This window comes from Protopterus annectens, chromosome 12.part0 (assembly GCF_019279795.1).
Source record: "Protopterus annectens isolate FY-2018-M chromosome 12.part0, PAN1.0, whole genome shotgun sequence".
In the NCBI taxonomy this organism is placed as follows: domain Eukaryota; kingdom Metazoa; phylum Chordata; order Ceratodontiformes; family Protopteridae; genus Protopterus; species Protopterus annectens.
This window is the reverse complement of record NC_056746.1, coordinates 1469771706-1469792252: the sequence shown is the minus strand read 5'-3', so window position 1 is coordinate 1469792252 and position 20547 is coordinate 1469771706. Positions and strand designations below refer to the sequence as shown.

At 39.1% G+C, this 20547-nt stretch overlaps 1 protein-coding gene across 1 annotated transcript in view; it reads left to right on the top strand.

Annotated features, from left to right (window-relative positions):
• LOC122816300 (carbonic anhydrase-related protein 10-like) overlaps window positions 1–20547 on the top strand; it is a 1457855-nt gene that overhangs the window by 785925 nt on the left and 651383 nt on the right. The gene's annotated exons all lie outside the window — the stretch shown is intronic.

The following is a 20547-nucleotide window of genomic DNA, read 5'->3' as shown; positions in this document are numbered from 1 at the left end:
AAGAAGGAACAGATCAAGAAAAATACTCAGAAAGATAGATGTGATAAAAACAACAAGCAGTATTATAACAGATCAGGATCTATCATGCACTATCATAAACAATAAACTAAAAATATCAGCACTGGCAAAAAAAATGTAGAAGATATGTAGATAACTATGAAGGAAAAATACAAAATAAGCAATTTATTGATGACCCAAAAATGTTTTATAGAGAATTGGAAAACAAGGCATAAGGAATTGAAACACCATCAAAGAAAGGAAAAATAGATACAGTTAGTGAAAATTCTGTGGAATATAACAAAGACGCTAAATGGGTAGAAGAAGTAAAATAAAGAATGAGTAGTTTAAAGGTACAGGATGTGAAATGAGGTAAAGTAATGACCAAAGAGACTGAAACAAAGTTAAGAAAATCTCTTAATTGGAAAACACCAGGCTAGTATGCAGTACCCAACTTTTGGCTAAAAGTATCTTGGCCATGAGTAATAATTATTTATATGTGCATCATGAATAGATGTCAGCCTGGTTAACTACAGGAAAAACAATAGTCCTACTTAAGAGCGAACCTGCAAGTTATCCTAAAAACTGTAGACCAATAACTTGCTTTCCAATGATGTATAGACTATACACTGGAATTGATGCCAACTATGGCATGGCTAAACTACCGAAAAGCATTTAACATTATCCCTCATTCATGGATAAAAATGTATAAGATACACCCTACACTGATCAATTACTTTACAGCGACCATGAAACAGTGGCAAACCACTTTGCAATTAAGCTATGATAAAGGACAAATTATTATTCAAGGGATAAAATTTCAAAGGGGGATATTCCAGGGTGACTCTCTGTCACCGCTGCTCTTTTGTCATGCCTAACCCAGTAAGCTATCTGCTTAACAGATTAGGTCATCAATCTGACTCCCAGAAAACAACAAAGTGTAAAGACTTCTCAATGTCTTTTTGTAGATGATTTAAAACTGTATATTTCATCAGACAAGAAATTGAAAGCACAGCTGCAAGTGGTCAAAATTTATTCAGATAATATAAGAATGCCATTTATTTTATTTAAATTTATTTATTGACATTTGTTAACCAGTTAGTCCAACTGGGCTTGTGATGGAGACCCGAGGAGAAAAGCTCCAATGATACATTTCTAATACAAAGTATAATATTACACCAAAAGTATTGAGGTGAGAAGCAATTATACATTTACAAATGCATTTCTATTACAAAGTATAATACTACACAAAAATATTAAGGTGAGAAGCCATTATACAGAGCAAAAGTTTTACATTTGTTGAGTACATACATACAAGTTAAAGTTCCAAGGATGGAGAAGGAAAAAAAAAAATGAAAAATATGCAAATAACTTATGTGAGGTGTGTAGGGGGACTAAGTAGGGTCCTCAATAAGGGCAAGTGTGCGGGGGGGAGACTAAGTGGGGTCATTGTAAGGGCAGGTCCTGGAATTGAGAAAATATGTTTTTAGTTCATGTTTAAAGTGGGAGGTGTGTGGAATTGAATGTGTCAAGGGGAAGTTTGTTCCAGGCCTGGTCTTCGTAATGTGCAAAAGCAACCTTTAAAGTAGGAAGTAACAGCAGTGAGAAAAAGGCAAAGTAAACGTTATTGTCATTCAGAAATCACACAAGTGCAAAACCTGAACGAAATTCCGTATCTCCAGACTCAATGTGCAGACAACATATAGACTATTTTCACAGACATTTACACATGGAACACCTGGCTATTACATCACAGACATGCAGGTAGACAGACTAATATTGTGCATAATTAGAAACACATTTTAACACTTTTTGAACTGAACACTTACTTGCATGAGACTTTAGTATTGCACAGGCACTTGGTTAAGACATTGCATAGAAAGAGACATTGAGTATTGCACTATGAACATTAGAGTATTGCACTATGGACCTTAGAGTATTGCACTATGGGTAATTTATGAATTTGCATGTATTGCACTGAAAGAAGAGATATTTTATTGCATTGCTACTGCCCTAGATGGCCTATAAGTTACAGTCATGGTGAATATTGCAGTAAGTATTAGGTGAGACTAATAACCGGGTTCTTGCACAAATGAAGACAGTGTCTACTGACCCAGTTGGACATCATGGAGTGTAGTAGTTATTAGAATTCAGCAGCCTGATGACATTAGGGAAGAAGCTGTTCCTGAATCTTGTAGTTCTGCAACGTATGCTTCGGAACGCTTTCCGAATGATAGATGTAGGAACAGACTGTAAGCAGGGTGAATGCAGTCTTTAATTATTCATCTGGACTTGCTGAACCATCTGGAGAAGTACAAGTCATGAATAGGTGGTAAGGTTGTCTTAACGATCCTCCTGGCTGTCTTCACCACTCTCCAGAGGGATTTGCGCTCGGAGGTAGAGCAGCTTCCATACTATACTATGAGGTTGTTCATCAGGATGCTTTTTATTGTACCTCTGTACAAGGTAGTGAGAACTTATGATGGGAGATTCGCTGCCCTCAGCCTTCTTAAAAAGTGCAGCCTCTGGTGCGCTTTCTCGACTATGGCATTTGTATTTGTGTTCCAAGACAAGTCCGCATTGATGTGCACTCACAGTAAATTTGTGTTTCTCACTCTTTCAACTGAGAAAACTTCAGTTTGGGACAAGAATGAGATATAAAAGAACTTGAGAAAGAGTGAGTGTATAAATGTTAGGGAATTGATGAAAGATCAACAATAAAACATGAACAAGTGTGACTAAGTAAGGAATATTTTAGAAGATTTAAATTAATATTGAAAACAGTGTTTTCATCTAGGAATAAAATGCAAGCTATAAACCAATTTGCTCTTCCTGTCCTAACAAAGTTTTGGAGTGACTGATTGGCCCCAAAGGGTGATGGATAGGTTGGACAGGAAAACAAGAAGGATGCTTCATGCTCATCAAATGATTTATAAAAATCAATGCATACCTACATTATGTATCCCCCTTCTGAAGGAAGTATGGCCTCTGAAATGAATGCTCAGACCTTTCATGGTAGATCCAGTTCTCTCTAGTCAATCTATGCAGAGAAGAAAATATTTTTACTAGATGTACCCAGATTCTCCTTGATGTTCAGGGTGAAATGGCAGAAGATACTCTCTGCTGGGTCATAAATAGTATTAATCAGGAGATGATAGTCTTAGGTGATGTAAACAAAAAGTTGTGGAAGCCATCAATTCTTACTCGCCATAATGTGGTTATTTGCCCCAGCTCTGCAAATTGCACACAGGGTGTAGAACAAGCAAAGTTATCAATAAACACGTTACACTAAGCAGCATAACTCTCAGCTTCTGAACATCAAATATCATAGTACTGTTTTTTAAGAATCATAGCAGAGGACACAAAACCTGACCCTGTACAGCTAGTTATAAGGAATCTTATGATATCATATATATAAATCTGTAAATATCTATAAATAGACTTATTTCAGTTGTTTAATAAGTTATATATCCTTCCCTACCCATATCCCTACACATTGATTAATAAAAAACAATTCCCTAAATGTGCCGTTACTAAGAGAAAACTAGAGTTTAACTATGTTGGCCTTTTTTAGTAGCAGAGATGTATTCTCTTCATGGTATGTGATTTGTGTTTTTTTTTTTTCCAGCCATATATGATTCTGTCTCTGGATTAGCAAGGAAGAAGTAAGGATAGCTATGAAGAGGATGAAGAATAGAAAGGCTGTTGGCCCAGATGACATACCTGTGGAAGCATGGAGGTGTTTAGGTGAAATGGCAGTGGAGTTTTTAACCAGATTGTTTAATGAAATCTTGGAAAGTAAGAGAATGCCTGAGGAATGGAGAAAAAGTGTTTTGGTACCAATGTTTAAGAATAAGGGTGATGTGCAGAGCTGTAGTAACTACAGAGGGATTAAACTGATCAGTCACAGCATGAAGTTATTGGAAAGAGTAGTGGAAGCTAGATTAAGAAGGGACGCAATGATTAGTGATCAGCAGTATGGTTTCATGCCGGGAAAGAGCACTACAGATGCAATGTTTGCTCTGAGAGTGTTGATGGAGAAGTACAATGTCATAAGGAGTTGCATTGTGTTTTTGTAGACTTAAAGAAAGCATATGACAGGGTGCCTAGAGAGGAGTTGTGGTATTGTATGAGGAAGTCAGGAGTGTCAGAGAAGTATGTAAGAGTGATACAGGATATGTATGAGGGTAGTGTGACAGCGGTGAGGTCTGCTGTGGGAGTGATGGATGCATTTAAGGTGGAGGTGGGGTTACATCAAGGATCAGCTCTGAGCCCTTTCTTATTTGCAATAGTGATGGACAGGTTGACAGACAATATCAGTCAGGAGTCCCCGTGGACTATGATGTTTGCAGATGACATTGTGATCTGTAGTGAAAGTAGGGAACAGGTGGAGGAGACCCTGGAGAGATGCAGATATGCTCTAGAGAGAAGAGGAATGTCGGTCAGCAGGACTATGACAGAGTATATGTGTGTGAATGAGAGGGAGGATAGAGGAATGGTGAGGATGCAAGGAGTAGAGGTGGCGAAGGTGGATGAGTTTAAATACTTGGGGTCAATAGTTCAGAGTAATGGTGAGTGTGGAAGAGAGGTGAAAAAGAGAGTACAGGCAGGATGGAGTGGGTGGAGAAGAGTGTCAGGAGTGATTTGTGACAGACGAGTACCTGTAAGAGTGAAAGGGAAGGTCTACAAGTGGGTAGTGAGACCAGCTATGTTATATGGGTTGGAGACAGTGGCATTGACAAAAAGGCAGGAGTTTTAGCTGGATGTGGCAGAGTTAAAGATGTTAAGATTTGCACTGGGTGTGACGAGGGTGGGCAGGATTAGGAATAAGCATATTAGAGGGTCAGCCCAGGTTGGAAGGTTTGGAGACAAAGCCAGAGAGGCACGATTACTTGGTTTGGACATGTGCTGAGGAGGGATGCTGAGTATATTGGGAAAAATATGTTAAGAATGAAGCTACCAGGTAACAGGAAAAGTGGAAGGCCTAAGATAAGGTTTATGGATGTGATGAGAGAGGGCATGCAGGGGGTTGGTGTGACAGAGCAAGACGCAGAGCACAGGAAGAAATGGAAACAGGTGATCTGCTGTGGCGACCCCTAACGGGAACAGCCGAAAGAAGATGATGATGATATGATTCTGTCTCTCTTTTGAGTTTTTAACCTTTCATCAAACACAGTAGGTCAATATAAGCTTGTTGAGTAATTATCTAATCAAAAAACAAACACATTGAAAAAAAATCTTAATAAGAAAACAAATAATTTCCTCTAGCAATCTGTTAACTGAAATCCTACCACCAGATTCATACATACTTTACCTGAATACTGGTAGTATTACAGAACATGTTTTTCTAACCTAAGGTATAATTTGGAGATAGGGTTAAGGTTAGCATGCATTAGTAAGGTGGGTCAGTGTGAAAAGAAATCCAACAGCTCAGATGGGGAGGTCACCTAGCTTAGCTAACATTTTAAGCAATATTGCATACCTGGTAACCATCTGAGCTATTTTCTCAAGGGTACATTGAAGGGTACAAATGCTGTTTCTAATCACCAGCCTTGGGTCTTTTGCAGATCATCCACATGTTTATTTTGTTTTATTTATATTTGTTTACCAGGGTAAAGGACTGGTCACAAATGATTGATTGCAGACTCAGACTGAATAGTAACAGAAGAGTGTTTGTCAATATGGCATTAACATATGAAATACCTGAATTCAAGAAGCTATACATATAGATAGTGTTGAACATACTTACAATGAGTACATAAAACATTTACATATAGCTTAACATGTTTGTTGCAGACAACCAAACATTTTAAATGCAATATATTTGTAAAAACCTACGTACGAAGATGCAAGAAAAAAGAAAAAAAGGAAGTGGGAGCAAAGGAAGGAGAGAAAGAGGAAATGAAGGGGTTAGAGAGTGTGCTTGACTGTTGATTATGCAACAGTATTTAGGTAAGATATAAAATTCAGAACCCCCCCCCCCCACTTGAATATGTGAGGACTGGATTTTGTCGAGTTGTATTAGAATAGTTTGATATTATCTGCCAGGTAAATCAACAGACAGCTGAAAATAGGCATGGAAGTTGAAAAAAGGGTGAGACCTACTCTGTGAGAAGTGCAGTGCAGAGTTATGTGACATGACCTGTATTTAGACAGTTGCATTCATACTGCTTTTTTGAAAATGCTTGAACTGACGTGTGAAAACTGGGTAGTCATAGTCATTAAGTTCAAAAAGGTCATGAGTTAGTGACTGCCATAGTTTTGAGGAAAGGATGGCGAAGCTATGTCTAGCAGAATGTAAGATGAAAGAAGGTGTTTGCAGAGATGAGCCACCTCTGTGTTGGCTGCTGAGGTTACAGGTCGTGAGAGGGGATGGGTTGTCTTGACGAAATACTTGAGAAGAGGGGAACCAAGATGGTTGGCTTTTACTTGCACTGGCAGCTTCTTAACCTTAGAAAGAGGGAGGAAATGTGTTTATTCTGAGGGAATTTAACATGATGTGGTAGACATTATATGAGCAGGTTTAAAGGGTGTTTAAGTTTTTGACAAAAGCAAAGACAAGCAAGAAGGGTCCACACTCAATTGTTGTTAGAATGCTACCCTTACCTATGGTTGTTTTGGCAGGGGGGTGTAAAGGAATTGACAGATCTTGCTGACCCAAAAATCATGCAATTGATCTTGGTTCATCATGTAACAATCTGTTCTTGTAAGGTGAGGGATGGTTCAAGCCATATATGCAAATATCTAAAGGAAGTGCTACAGTCAAAGGCATTATTGTCACAGTCTGTAATGTGAAGAGGTAAGTGGGACATTGCTTGCCTTTTTAGGTGCCAAACAGTTGGATTTTTTTTTTAGTGCTGAATAAAAGTTTTTTGTATAAGGACTAATTGTGTAGTTGAAGTAGGTCTTTTTGGAGTACGGTTTCAATGGATTTTTGGATGGATTTCAGACCCATAGATGACTATATCGACAACATACAGAAGTAGTAGAAGTTTATATAAATCAAGGGGGTGTTATTAATGAATACTGAGAACAGGACTGGGAACATGTTCAATGGCAGGAAAATTCTTTTTTGTTTATGTGCTTTTCTTTAGGCTTCTTTAGCAAGCAGTGTAGACTGTAAGACAGGTGCCAACAACCAGGCCTTCAAGATATAATTAAAATCTATTGCATGATACAGGAACGTATGACATTTACTTGTCTTTATTAAGATATTCTTGCTGACTATGCTGATGTGCCATGCAGATGCACATACTAATCTATTGGCTTTCCTTCTGTAACGTGTCCACTGGAAATAATGTTCTTAGTGAGTTGCGTGCCTGTATACAGCTGGATCATGGATGCTCACAGGATATGCTTCTGATAACTGGAGGGTTATACCATCCTCTTCTCATTAAAACTAATAGTACATTGAACATCTTTTCACATAGTTGATGCCTTATTCTTGACCCTTCCTATGTTATGTCCTGATGACTGTGCTTAGTCAAAATGTAGCACCAATGACTTGTTAGAGGTATGTTACTTTACAGAACCATTCCTTAAGTGCCTGCTATCTGTTTGGGAAGCCTTATGTGGTGCCCTGCATCATGACACTTAACAGGGAAGGAGAGATCCAGGATTCAGGAGGCTGGAGTTTGGGGTTTTGTCCTTATTTTGCTGCAGTTTTGCATATTTCATTATGCATAAGGATGGATAGACTTTTGATTCTAGTTTAAGGGCTTCCCTCAGGCCCTAGGCAGTTATATAGAATACATGTAGTAATGCACAGCCTGCACCAATTTATCAGTAAGCTAATTAGCTGGATGTAGTCCAGTACAAGCTTTAAGTGTCTGCCTGGACACTGCCAACTTGCAGCTGAGTGTGTTGTATGGAGCCTTACCTCTTCATGCATTACGACATTTACTTCATGCATTATAATTGTTTAAAATGAGAACATAGCTTGCTTGCTTCTAAAAATGACAGAAATACTACCATGCTCTTTCAATTTTACTTTTGCTCTTGCAGCCTACCAGTAGTTTTATTTGCCATTATCTTAAGTAATGTCTTTCATGTGCAACATTATGTATTCCTATAATGTTCTCTCCTACTTTACTTCGGCATGTCTCTGTTTACCCTCAGTGCTTGCTAATACCTTTTCCATCTACACTGAGGTGACATACATAGTCCAGAATGTTAGCAATAAGTGAAGGATCCTACCTTCATCTCTGGGTACAGACTGACATTTCATTGAACATTTTCCCATCCGGTTAATGCAATGGTCTTGATACTTTTCACATTGTTTCTTGGTGTCTGTGTTTGTGCAATCTGTAGTACAGAGAAATATTCCTACTCAAAGGTACAGTTTTCTCAGAGCTAGTATATATTTATAGCAGAGGTGTGTGTGCGGCAAGGAGGGTGGAAGATGCTTGCAAAAACTTGTAAAAGTTTAACAGTAATTTTTAGAATCTGGTATATTTTTGTATGAGTAACAATTTATTTTTTAGAAATATCAGGCTATCAGGATCTCCAGCATGGGTCAGTATGGGTTCTAATGACAGGGAGCAATCCCTCTGTGTATATGTATATAAACACACGCACAGATAAATATATATATATATATATATATATTGAAATATCAAAATACTGAAATATATATATATATATATATATATATATATATATATATACATATATATATATATATATATATATATATATATATATACATACATATATATATATATATATATATATGTGTGTGTGTGTGTGTGTGTATATATATCCATCCAACCACCCACAGACCCTTTTTCCCATTTTTTGCGCACACACACACACACACACACACACACACACACACACACACACACACACACACACACACACACACACACACATGACATATACTATTTTATGTCAAGTCTCTGAATTCAAAGGTCACAGCATGTCCAAAAAGATTGATAAGCCCGGTGATTCTGGATGTAATTGGCTGGGTGCTGCACTCTGTACCACAGAAGTGATGTGGTAACATGGAAGAGAAGGTCATTAAGTTCTTGTTTCATTCTTACATTTTCTTCTCTAATTAAAAAAAATTAATTACTTTTATGATGTTCCTCACACTGTAAAACTTTCTGCAGTATATGAAAGGAATTACTCCCCAATAAAACAGATTCCATATATATGTAGCTCATTACTAAAGTATACTAAAGTTAATGGGTATGTGTTAATACAGGAAAACAATGTGCTACATGAGATCAGAATATATGGGGGTGATTGCAGATGGAGTCCAAGTTGTCACTTACCAAATGGCAGTCCTCTGAAATTACAAACCATGATTAAAATAGTGAAACAATCACCTTCGTATGTATGTCAGACCTTCCATAATGGGGCTGTGACACTGAACTGACATCTTTCAGCTGTGAAGTCACTGCAGCTGTGGAAAATGGACTCTTCTCCCATGCACTAAGCATCTGCAGTATAAATACAACGTGGTCTCAGTACATAAGATGGTGGGTATGTCTATGACAATATTTCACATAGAAAATAATTTCTTGTCCTTAGATATTATCAGTAAACAAAATAATCAAAAGAACTGAACAAATGTTAGAAGAACAATATAAATCCCATGTTGATAAATTCTCTCAACTGACAAGCTATAAATTGTTCAGGAAATTTTAGATCTAGACCATTTTGTTGTGCAAACTGACAGAGCCAACACACATTTACAAAAAATGTACAACTCTCTAGTCATCATGTTATGGCTTATGTGAATTAGTTTCTCAGTTGTATTTTGTACATTGGGTATCCTCAAGATACAGCTGTATAATTTTTTGTTTGTTTTTCATTTGACAAAGGCGAAATAAACATCTTCTATGAGACCAATCACCAAAACATAATCTCAGAATAGTTGTATAGTATATTAAGCTTAGAATCTCATCACATGATAATCACAAAACTCTACCAGAAAAGGACACATACATATACATAAAAATCAAGTAAAAGTATGTATATTAAGCAAAAATATACTGCATTTTTCAATAGCTAGTGCTCTTTGCAAAACTCTAAGAAGGGTTTGTCACTATAATGTAAGGACCAGACTGCCAATGCAAGGCTACTTGTCAGCTATCTAGTTTTTGTGTTCTAGCTGAACACGGAGTTTCCCCAACAATCACAATGTGTTGATGGACAATGCAAATGCCTGTGGCTGAAGCCAGCACCTCAATCTCTCACTCTTCCTGCCATTTGTAACTAATTAACCTTTTCTAGTTTTCATGACTCACCCAGAAGTACAAACTTCGATGTTCATCGTGTTACCCTGTTGCAGTCATCACACTTGGGTTATCCTGCTGTCAGGCGGTCCCGCAGTTGGCCTGAATTCCAAAGTCTTGGTCCGGCATCGGTTGCCGTCGCTTCTTCCCTGACATCAGTGTGCCTGGGGTATATTATAGGCATCCGACACCATTTTCTTCAGTCTTTCTTGCCACGTGGTGCCCGAAGCAGAAGCAGTTCGCAAGTGTCGGTTGGCCGACACCTGAGATTTTCGATTTGAATTTCAGTCCGAAGTCTTCAATAAAGCTAAGTACCCCGTTGGGAACATTTTCTTGCGTCAGTCCAATGTCAGAAAAAGTTAACAATTGCATTTCTTGTGGGAAGCAAATACCTCATAAGGACTTCCATTCCTATTGTATTCCTTGCCTAGGCCCAGATAACGACGCCACAGGTTGTTGGTTTTGCGCTAGATTTAATAAACGTACTATCAAATGCCGTTTTGACTTCGCACGGCATTACTTTGGTAGGAAATTTAATTATATCATGCCGTCGGAGCAGCCGACGACTGCAATTCATAAAAACCGCAAGGATAAGGACAGGCAGCCTAGGAATAAGCCAGACCCCAAGGCCTTAGCTGGGCCTGTCACCGGTTCTCCGGTTTTCAGTGAGGCGCCTACGCAGCCCCTGACGACCGCAGAGCTGGAACCCCAGTCAGCTGCTGACTCCCAAGCGGAGTCTACTAGGCCAATGCAGCCATCTACCGACACTGGAGCAGAATTAGACACCAGTGCAGAGGAAACACCTTCGGTTGCAGAAGGTGTCTTCAGACTGACTACACTCACCATTAAATCTTATGCTAAGCTTAAAACTCCTTTAAAGCTTAAGAAATCTGTTCATCAGTCTACAGGTCAAGACCCCATGCCTAAGAAACAGAAGCTTAAGATGGCTGAAGATTTAATTACCCTTATCAGGGGTTCCCATCCCCCTCCTGATAAAAGACCAAGACAAGAGGAGGATTATGCATCCTCTGACCAGGTTTCTCTCTCCTCAGATTCTTCTGAGGAACAGGATTACACTTTTCCACCTTATGAAGATTCTGATGCTGAAGACTCTATTCCCTCAGCATCTCCCCCTGAAGACTACTCCTTTGGGGAAACATTACATACCATGAGGTAACATTTCCACTGGGAAGGCCAGGATTACTCAGATTCCAAGAAAAGGCTCAGAGAGTTCCTTTTATTACCCCAGCACAGACCTCTTGCTATTCCTCCTGTTTTAGATATTGTGAATGATGTCTACTTGGAGTCTAGTTTAAATCCAGACTCTCTATCTCCTGCTCCAGCCAAACCAGACAGATACTACAGAGTACCTGACTCACACAAATTCCTTTATAAAAGCCCTGTAGCTGACCCAGAAACCATTTCCCAGGGTCCTAGGGGAGCAAAAGCTTCTATGGTTAAAACTCCTGTGCCCTCTGAAAGAGATTCCAAAGCCCTAGATAGATGGGGAAAGAAAATATACACCTCTGCAACTCTGGCTATGAGAGCATTAAATTGCCAGTTTCACATGTTGAAATATCCACAATTCCTGATGTCTCAGTTAAAACAAAAAATGAGCACACATTCAGAACAGCCTGAATTCAAGGAAATGCAGGATCTGTTGCATGCAGCTGAACAGGAGGGTAAGCATACTTTACAATGCAGATTTGATTCATTGGAAGCTTCCTGTAGAGCAGCTGTTACTGGCTCTGTCATTCGTAGACATGCTTGGTTAAAAGAGCAAACCCTCCCTGACCATGTTAAAGCAAAATTATTAGATGCACCTTTACAACAAGATGTATTATTTGGTGTCAAAGCAGAAGAGGTTTTAAAGAAAATGGAGGATAAGGCTAAATCTATGCAAACGGTCAAGGATTTCTTGCAGGTACAACCCCCTCACTTCAGCAGAAATTGGCCAATAAACAATTGGTCCTTTCCAGCTTCAGACAGATCACAGAGGGGCAAATACAGATGCCCAAGGGGCAGAGTTCAGTCACAGGGACCTTACAAACCTCGCCAATGGGGTTTTGCTACCCAGAAAGGAGGAGAAGACAGGCCCCAAGCTAGCAGAAGGCAGACACAATGACGCTATCCTCAAACTACCAAGCAAATCTCTCCTGGCAACGCCCTTGGGAGGAAAACTAGCATTTTTTGCAGACAACTGGCACATCATCACAAAAGACAAATGGGTTCTAAACATTGTCTCTCAAGGATACAGATTCCACTTTAATACCTTACCAAGGATCAAAGGAATGCCAAACTTGCCACCAAATCAATGGGCAGAGGCACAAAAACAAACTGCAGCTCTCATGAACATGAGAGCCATTCAAGAGGTACCTTCACAGGAGCAAGGACAAGGATTTTACTCAAGACTCTTCCTAGTTCCAAGAAAGGACAAAGCATGGAGACCCCTTCTGGATCTTTCAATTCTGAATACCTGTCTGCAAGTGCCATATTTCAAGATGCTAACACTACAGCAGCTTCTTTCCATGCTGGGCAAGAATGCTTGGCTAGTCACTTTGGACCTCAAGGAGGCATACCTGCATGTCCCTATCAGACACAATTGCAGAAGATACCTCCACTTCATTGCAGGTTCAACGCATTATCAATTCTCTGCACTGCCCTTTGACTTATCTACTGTGCCCAGGGTCTTCACAAAATGCCTGGCACCAGTAATTGCATACTGCAGACAAAGAAGAATTCAAATATACCCATACCTGGACAACTGTCTTATTCAAGCAGAAAGCAAGGATATTCTTTTACAGCATCTGGCATTTGTCAAACACCTTCTAAGTTGCCTAGGGTACACAGTAAATGAAAAGAAATCAAAACTAGTACCCTCACAAAACATAATATTCCTGGGTGCCAGCTTGAATACAACGGCCCAGATGGCTTATCTCATGCCAGACAAACAATGACAGCTGTTTCAATATTTCAAAATAATGGCAACAAAGACCCAACTCTCTGCAAGAAAAATTCTGCAGGCCTTGGGATTCATGGCATCTTGCATACTACTAATACCATTTGCAAAACTGCATATGAGGAAATTACAATGGTACCTGAAAAGTGTATGGCCTCAGCACAGCCACAGCTTGGAAACAATGATTCCACTCATTCCTTGCCTTCAACAGGAGTTCCTATGGTGGGCAGAGGCATGTCACCTCAACAAGGGTCAGCCTTTCACCTTACCCACAGCCAGGCAAACTATGACAACGGATGCATCGGACTATGCCTGGGGAACACACATGGCAGGACAGTGCATTCAGGGCAAATGGACTACAAATCAGAGACACCTGCATATCAATCAAAAAGAAATGCTAGCAGTGCAGAATGCCCTAACAGCTTTCAAGGACCTTCTACACCCAGGACAACTACTAATAAGGACAGACAACACCACAGTTATGTGGTACATAAACAAGCAAGGGGGCACACATTCCTACCCTCTATGCAGGCAAGCAATGACCTTGTGGAACACTACACTGTCTTACCAGGTTCAATTACAAGTGCAATTCCTGCCAGGAAAGAAAAACACATTGGCAGATGACCTAAGCAGAAACATCATGGATCCACACGAATGAAAACTACATCCACAAGTATTTGCAATGATAGCTCAAAAATGGGGACGCCCAGACATAGATCTGTTTGCAAGCCCCCACAACCATCAACTTCAAAAATTTTGCACAAGGACCTTCCATCCACTAGCTTGGAAAATGGATGCCCTCTCATTCAGTTGGAAAACATTAACAGTGTATGCCTTCCCTCCACTGCCTCTTCTAGCAAAGGTACTGCTGAAAGTCAGATTAGAGAGGCTACAAATGATTCTTGTTGCACCAGACTGGCCACGCCAACATTGGTATCCAATTTTAAGGACCATGGCCCAGGGCCCACCATGGATTTTGTCACAAATTCCTCACCTGCTCACCCAGCGAGACAATCTGATTCTACACAGCCAGCTCAAGACTTTAAACCTGGCTGCATGGCAAATTACCTAAACAACCAGCCAACACCTTTATCCAAAGCTGTTATGGATGTCATTCTGGAGGCCAGGAGGCCCAGCACCAGGAAAACCTATTCAGACAAATGGAAAAGATTTTGCGCCTGGAACCAGGCTAAAGGCCTAAATCCCCTGGAGCTGAACATTCATCAGATTCTACAATATTTAACTGAGATGTTACACAAAGGACTTTCCTTTTCATCTATTAAGATCCACGCCTCAGCAATTTCAGCTCATTACAGCACGGACCCTCCTTTATTTTTACATCCACTCCTAAGACAGTACCTCAGAGGGGCTAAGAACTTAAGACCACCAAGGAGAGCTCCAACACCTACTTGGGATCTCAACTTTGTCCTGGAAAAGCTTACACTGCCACCCTTTGAACCAGCTTTTTCAGCTGATTTAAAATTTCTTTCATGGAAAACTGCCCTACTACTAGCAATAACCTCAGCTAGAAGAGTCTCAGAGCTACAGGCACTAATGGCAGTGGAACCTTTCCTCATTTATCATCAAGACAGAGTCTCTACGAACTAACCCTTCCTTTATGCCAAAGGTGGTATCCAGTGTGGCCCTAAACCAAACCATTCACTTGCCCACCTTCTTCCCAAATCCCCAGAACACAGGAGAAAGACTCCTGCACTCTTTGGACATTCACAGGCAATTATGTTACTACTTGGATAAAACTAAGGCTTTCAGAAAAACTGACCAGCTCTTTGTAGCCTATGCTACAGGATCACAAGGAAAAGCTATCTCAAAACAGACCATTTCTAAATGGATAGGACATTGCATATGTTTCTGCTACACACATCATGGGAAACCAGCACCTGCTAACATTAGGTCCCACTCCACCAGGGCTACAGCTACATCAGCAGCCTTTCTCAGGGGAGTGCCAACCAAGGATATTCTGGAAGCTGCTACTTGGAGTTCATTGCACACCTTCATCAAACAGTATCACTTACCTCTTTACTCTAAGACTAGAGCTGGTTTTGCCACTGTAGTTTTGCAGGGCCTACTAGCTTCTTCTAACCCTGTTTGACTCCACCCCCCCCCTCCTTAGCTTTGGGATTCAACCCAAGTGTGATGACTGCAGCAGGGTAACACAATGAACATAGTACAGACCTAGCTGAACTTATCTCTACCACTTTATCCTATTCTACCTCTGTAGTGTATTTGCTTGTACCTTAGGGTTTTGTTTTATTTTGTATTTAGCCATATATATATATATATATATATATATATATATATATATACATATATATATATATATATATATATATATATATATATATATATATATATATATAGCCTACCTTTTGGGGGGGCACCTGACATCTGTGGCAAGAAAAACTGAAGAAAATGGTGTTGGATGCCTCTTATAAACACCTGGTGCACTGACGTCAGGGAAGAAGCGACAGCAACCGATGCCGGACCAAGACCTTGGAATTCGGGCCAACTGCGGGACTGCCTGATGGCAGGATAACCCAAGTGTGATGACTGCAGCAGGGTGAACACTCGAACATCTACATTTATGGTAGGTACAAAACTGTACTTTTCTCTATTAAGTAGAACTTTTTATTTTCATTGGTATTCATGAGAAAAGGAATTTAGTACAGACATAAAAAGTGCATACTGCAGGTAAAGAATATAATGGCATGACCAACAGGAAGTAAGATTTACATTTTTCTTACACATAGCACTTTGTTCTATGGCAAAGGCTGTTCAAGTTTTTTTTTTTTTTTTCTGGAAAATGTTGATAATGTTTATCAAAAAAATACTACAAATAGTACCAGGCATCTGCTTTTCTGAGTGAACCATCGTAGGAGCCTAGTAGGTGCTCATTGGCCTGTGTTTGAAGGAGATAGGCCATAATCCCACTTTTTTCACACACAGTATAAGCAGTCTGTGGCCTGCAAGCACCCTTCCTCCTTATTAATACAAGCAAGTTGTCAGTGGTTTGAACATAGCTTCTTCTGCATAATGACACTGTCTACATTACTTTGTTCAGCAATGTATCAGCTTCCCGTTTTTGTTCTTCTGCCTCTGCAGATAATAATACTGCACTGATGGGTAGACTGTTTTTTTTTTTAATATATAAACTACCATGGTTTCTTTTTGATAAATCCTGTGACTCAAAACATAATACTGAGTGCATTGGAAAACAAATGTGTACAGCATTTCATTCACAGATGGTAAATTGTTTCTCTGTTCCTTTTTGTTTTAGCAAGTGTTTTGCAGATGATTTCCATTTAACTGGCATATATAGGCATAGCAGGCCTTAGGCATACACCAACTAGGCAGCCGTCTAGGGCGCCGCACTAACAGGGGCACTTTTCCAGTATTTATTTGGTATAGGTAGACCAGGATAGGGCATTGGGTGGTGTGGTGGGGGGCACCGTGGAGCCCTTTTGCCTAGAGCACCAGTTGACCTAAGGCCGCTCCTGTATATAGTGCACTGTAAATATACTGAAAAAGAAGACAGCAATAACAAGTGAAATATACGTTCTATGAGGAGGCAGCTCTTTGTTCCACTTTTACATCACACTTTGCAAATGCATATTCTTACACGACAGCATAGTTTTCCATTTTGTAATTTAACGGGTGGAAGACCATTATTATGATAGTTTTGGACTGTCAGCTTACTGTGTTCCTTTACATGTATCCAAGCCCATTGAGTAAGCTGAACTTCATTTAACTGTTTTCAATAAAATCAGTAGTAATTGTGTATTACCATTTGACTGACCAATGTAGATGTAGTCAACATTTGTTTAGAATAATGCTGTTAGAAAGCATCCCCCCAGTGATACAGCACATGTACATAATTAACTAGTTTGATCCAGCAAGGGAACATCAGTAGAAATATAAATAAATTAGATTAGTAATTAAATATAATTAGATGAGATTCGCAAAAGGTATGAGCTGGGAGCAGCTCTGTGTACTGGGAGAACTCCAAGTTGTTTCCAGAAGAGACTTACAAATCATGCAGTCATCTTGGTACATCTGAAATGCCCTAAGTCAAATGAAGAATGCTGTAAGAGAAATTTAATAATATCTGACGTAAATATGAGAAATGGCACAGACTGATTCCTGATCACAACAGAAATTGCAGTTATGGAACATCTTTGATACAGCTCCAATATATTAACATGTGAACCAATCAAGACATACATGCACACTGAATTCCAGCTTTTGAAAGCCAGATTAGTCTTCTAAACAAGTTAAAAGTACCAGTTATATCTAACTAAAGGCTTGTAGCACACAAGTAAGGTGGACAAGGAAGACAACAGGACATGATGTCATGAATCTGTAGAAATATTTATGTGACTGTCAAAATATGGAGATAGTATAAATGAGTTAACACTCGAGGTGAACAGCAAAATAAACATCTTAAATGATATGGTCACTTTTACATGAGAATGTCTTACAGCCCACCTACAGAATGAAGCACCTTTTGCTATGACTGCTTTTATGAGTTTTGACAAAATTGAGTTCAAGTATTCAGTACTGGTAGACATTACATATTTAAGGTATTCTGATTAAGAGTTATTGATAAGCAAATGTCGTCCAAGTAAAATGTTAAATGTCTGCTACTGCATTGTCAAGCAACAATTTGTATGGTGATGGAAGGACCTGGATTTTAAATGACACACAGAGTCATTGTAATGAAGTATACAAAGCAATACTATGCAGCAAGGAAAATAAAGGGAGCAGAAACGTGCTGTTAGTCTACAAACATTTTACATACAACAGAACGAGTTTTCTGTTTGAAACAGCAGCAGAAAGATGAAAAGCCCCTTCTTTCTGACTCGGGAATACATCAACTGGTGTCATCAGGGCTGAGTTTATATACAAATCTTGAAACGTAAAATAAAAATACTGTAATACAGTATGGAACATCAGCTTCTGTATGTATTGTTATGTACTTTTACTCAGTAACAAGATGTAAAGCACATCAACTTGCAGTAAAGTATGTTGCATGTTAAACAGTTTCATTGTAGGTAGTATTAACCTGCAAAAACAAGCACATTTGCCAACAAAAGAAGTACTTCTGTATAGAATTATTCATTTTATGCATACTGACATTTTGTTGTGGGCAAAGGGTGAATTGGAAAAAAATAAATCTGTTAAATATATACTCTTCTTTCAGTTCTGTTTTCCAAACTTCTGAAAATGTTCATGCACAACCATATGATTTTCTTACATGTAACAAGTGGTATATAATCTTTATTTATTAAAGATACTGCTTACATAAATTAGCAATCCAATTTATAACTTTGATATAAGTCATGCAGTAAAAAGGATAATATCTTGATTGATGTATCTATAACTAAGATAACTGACATAGCAGAAGACTGCAGGTGTTTAGGTAGTCATCATACAAAGTGTTCAAAACTGTAGTATCCAAACAAGGTTTGTATAATTCAGTCTGAATTATTACAACTATACATTCCAAAATATATGGATTATTTAATATCGTCTGCATACAGAGCTTAGGTGGAGCAAGGGTTGTTTACAATCAAATGTAATATTACACACTGAACATCAATGCACAGCCAAATGTAGTTGCTTGCTGCTTCCTGTTTTGATGTTTAATAGTATGGCTTCTCATCTTGGTCATTTGGGGGTTTGCTTGGTGTGCAGGTTACATTTCAGGGATGAATTTATCATTACCATTAACTCTCTCTCTCTCTCTCTCGCACATGTTTCTTTGATTTCTACATGTAGAGTTAACTGGGATTCAGATTCACAATGCAGATTGTGAGATCCGAGCCATCTTTTAAGTATGGCTAGCACGTTAAGTTAAAGATCACAACTCCATGCTTGAAATTAAACTATTTTGTTGCTGATGCTATTATGGTTGAGATGATAATTGTCAGACCATTTTTATGTGGAGGAAGTTGGATGTAGGTCTGAGTTGCTGGCCCTAGATTATGTTTGCATTTTCAGCTAGAAGGGATATTGTCTTAGTGAGACAAATAATTATTCTTTTAAGGCTTCTTGAGTTCAGATAGTTCATTGAACCCTTTAGCAATCTTGTTTCAGCTGGTATTGACTGGTACTTGAAAATGCTTTGCTTTGGGTGCTGAATACTTATGTTTCTTAATAAAGAGGTGTGTTGAGTTAATGTGTATTACATTGGACCATTATAGTAGACATTTTTTGTGACATAATACTAAACACATCTAGAATTCTAATATTAGTAAAAAGGTCTGATAGGTCAAACACAGAATTAAGTAAAGGCAGGGTTTTTTTTTGGTCTGTTAAGATGATAGTGTAAAATATTCCAGTACTTCAGAGACTGTTTCAAACGGGAGGTGATTTTAAAGTAATTAGGGACAAAGATGGTATAGCATATCACAGTATAGTATTAGTAAAAGCTGCAGTAGTTATGGATGGATGTAGCAGGTAAATAAGGCAAGCCAGCTAACCACATTGTTGTGAAGCAAATATCCCCATGTAAACACAATAACAGAGGGCCCCAGGAGATCTAGTTGGTCTTTTGGGACCAGCAGAAATTGTCTTTGAGTTTCAGTTTCATAAAAGTCTATTTGATAGCGTTATACTGTCTAGATATATAGTTTATTAGTTACTGCTAACTAAAACTGTATGAAACAGTTAGACAAGGGCACTGAATTAACAGATGGCATGTTATCTTAGTCAAAAATAGAGCATCCCTGACAGCTCTTTTGGCATATGGGGATAAAGCCCTGAATACAGCCAAGGTGACTTTCATTAGATGTGCAGGTTTCTGTTAAAGCTGACAAGGGAAAGACGAGGATACCTATTCTAGGGGTTGCAACCTGGGTTGTCAGAGGCCATGAACCTCTTGGAGGAATGGTGGCCAAGTACTGAGCAGGCTTTGGACACGTGGTTGGCTCACCTAGCCATGAACTGGATAGCCTTCAGTCTCAGGTGCATAATAAGAAGCATTTGCATGTGGAAAGCACAACATCCCCATAGTTATGTAGGTTGCACATAGTTTGCCCAGGGTGGGAGTTAGGTTCATCACAGAAAGCAGTCTTATTGTTGATATAGTGAAGGCATAACCTGCCTCCTTGGCTATGTGAATGCAAGCCATTCTTCGAAGTTCTTTTTTCTGTTGGTGGTATACCCAGTGTGAGGGGAATAAGTGGGCTCACATTTGATGGGTGGGGAGGTTGATGGCTGATAGGCCTAGAGGTCAAAAACATATAATAAAAATAAAGTATAGACATTACTATTTGCTAACAGAGTAATACAACATTTAATAGATATTACTATTTGCTGACAGGGTAA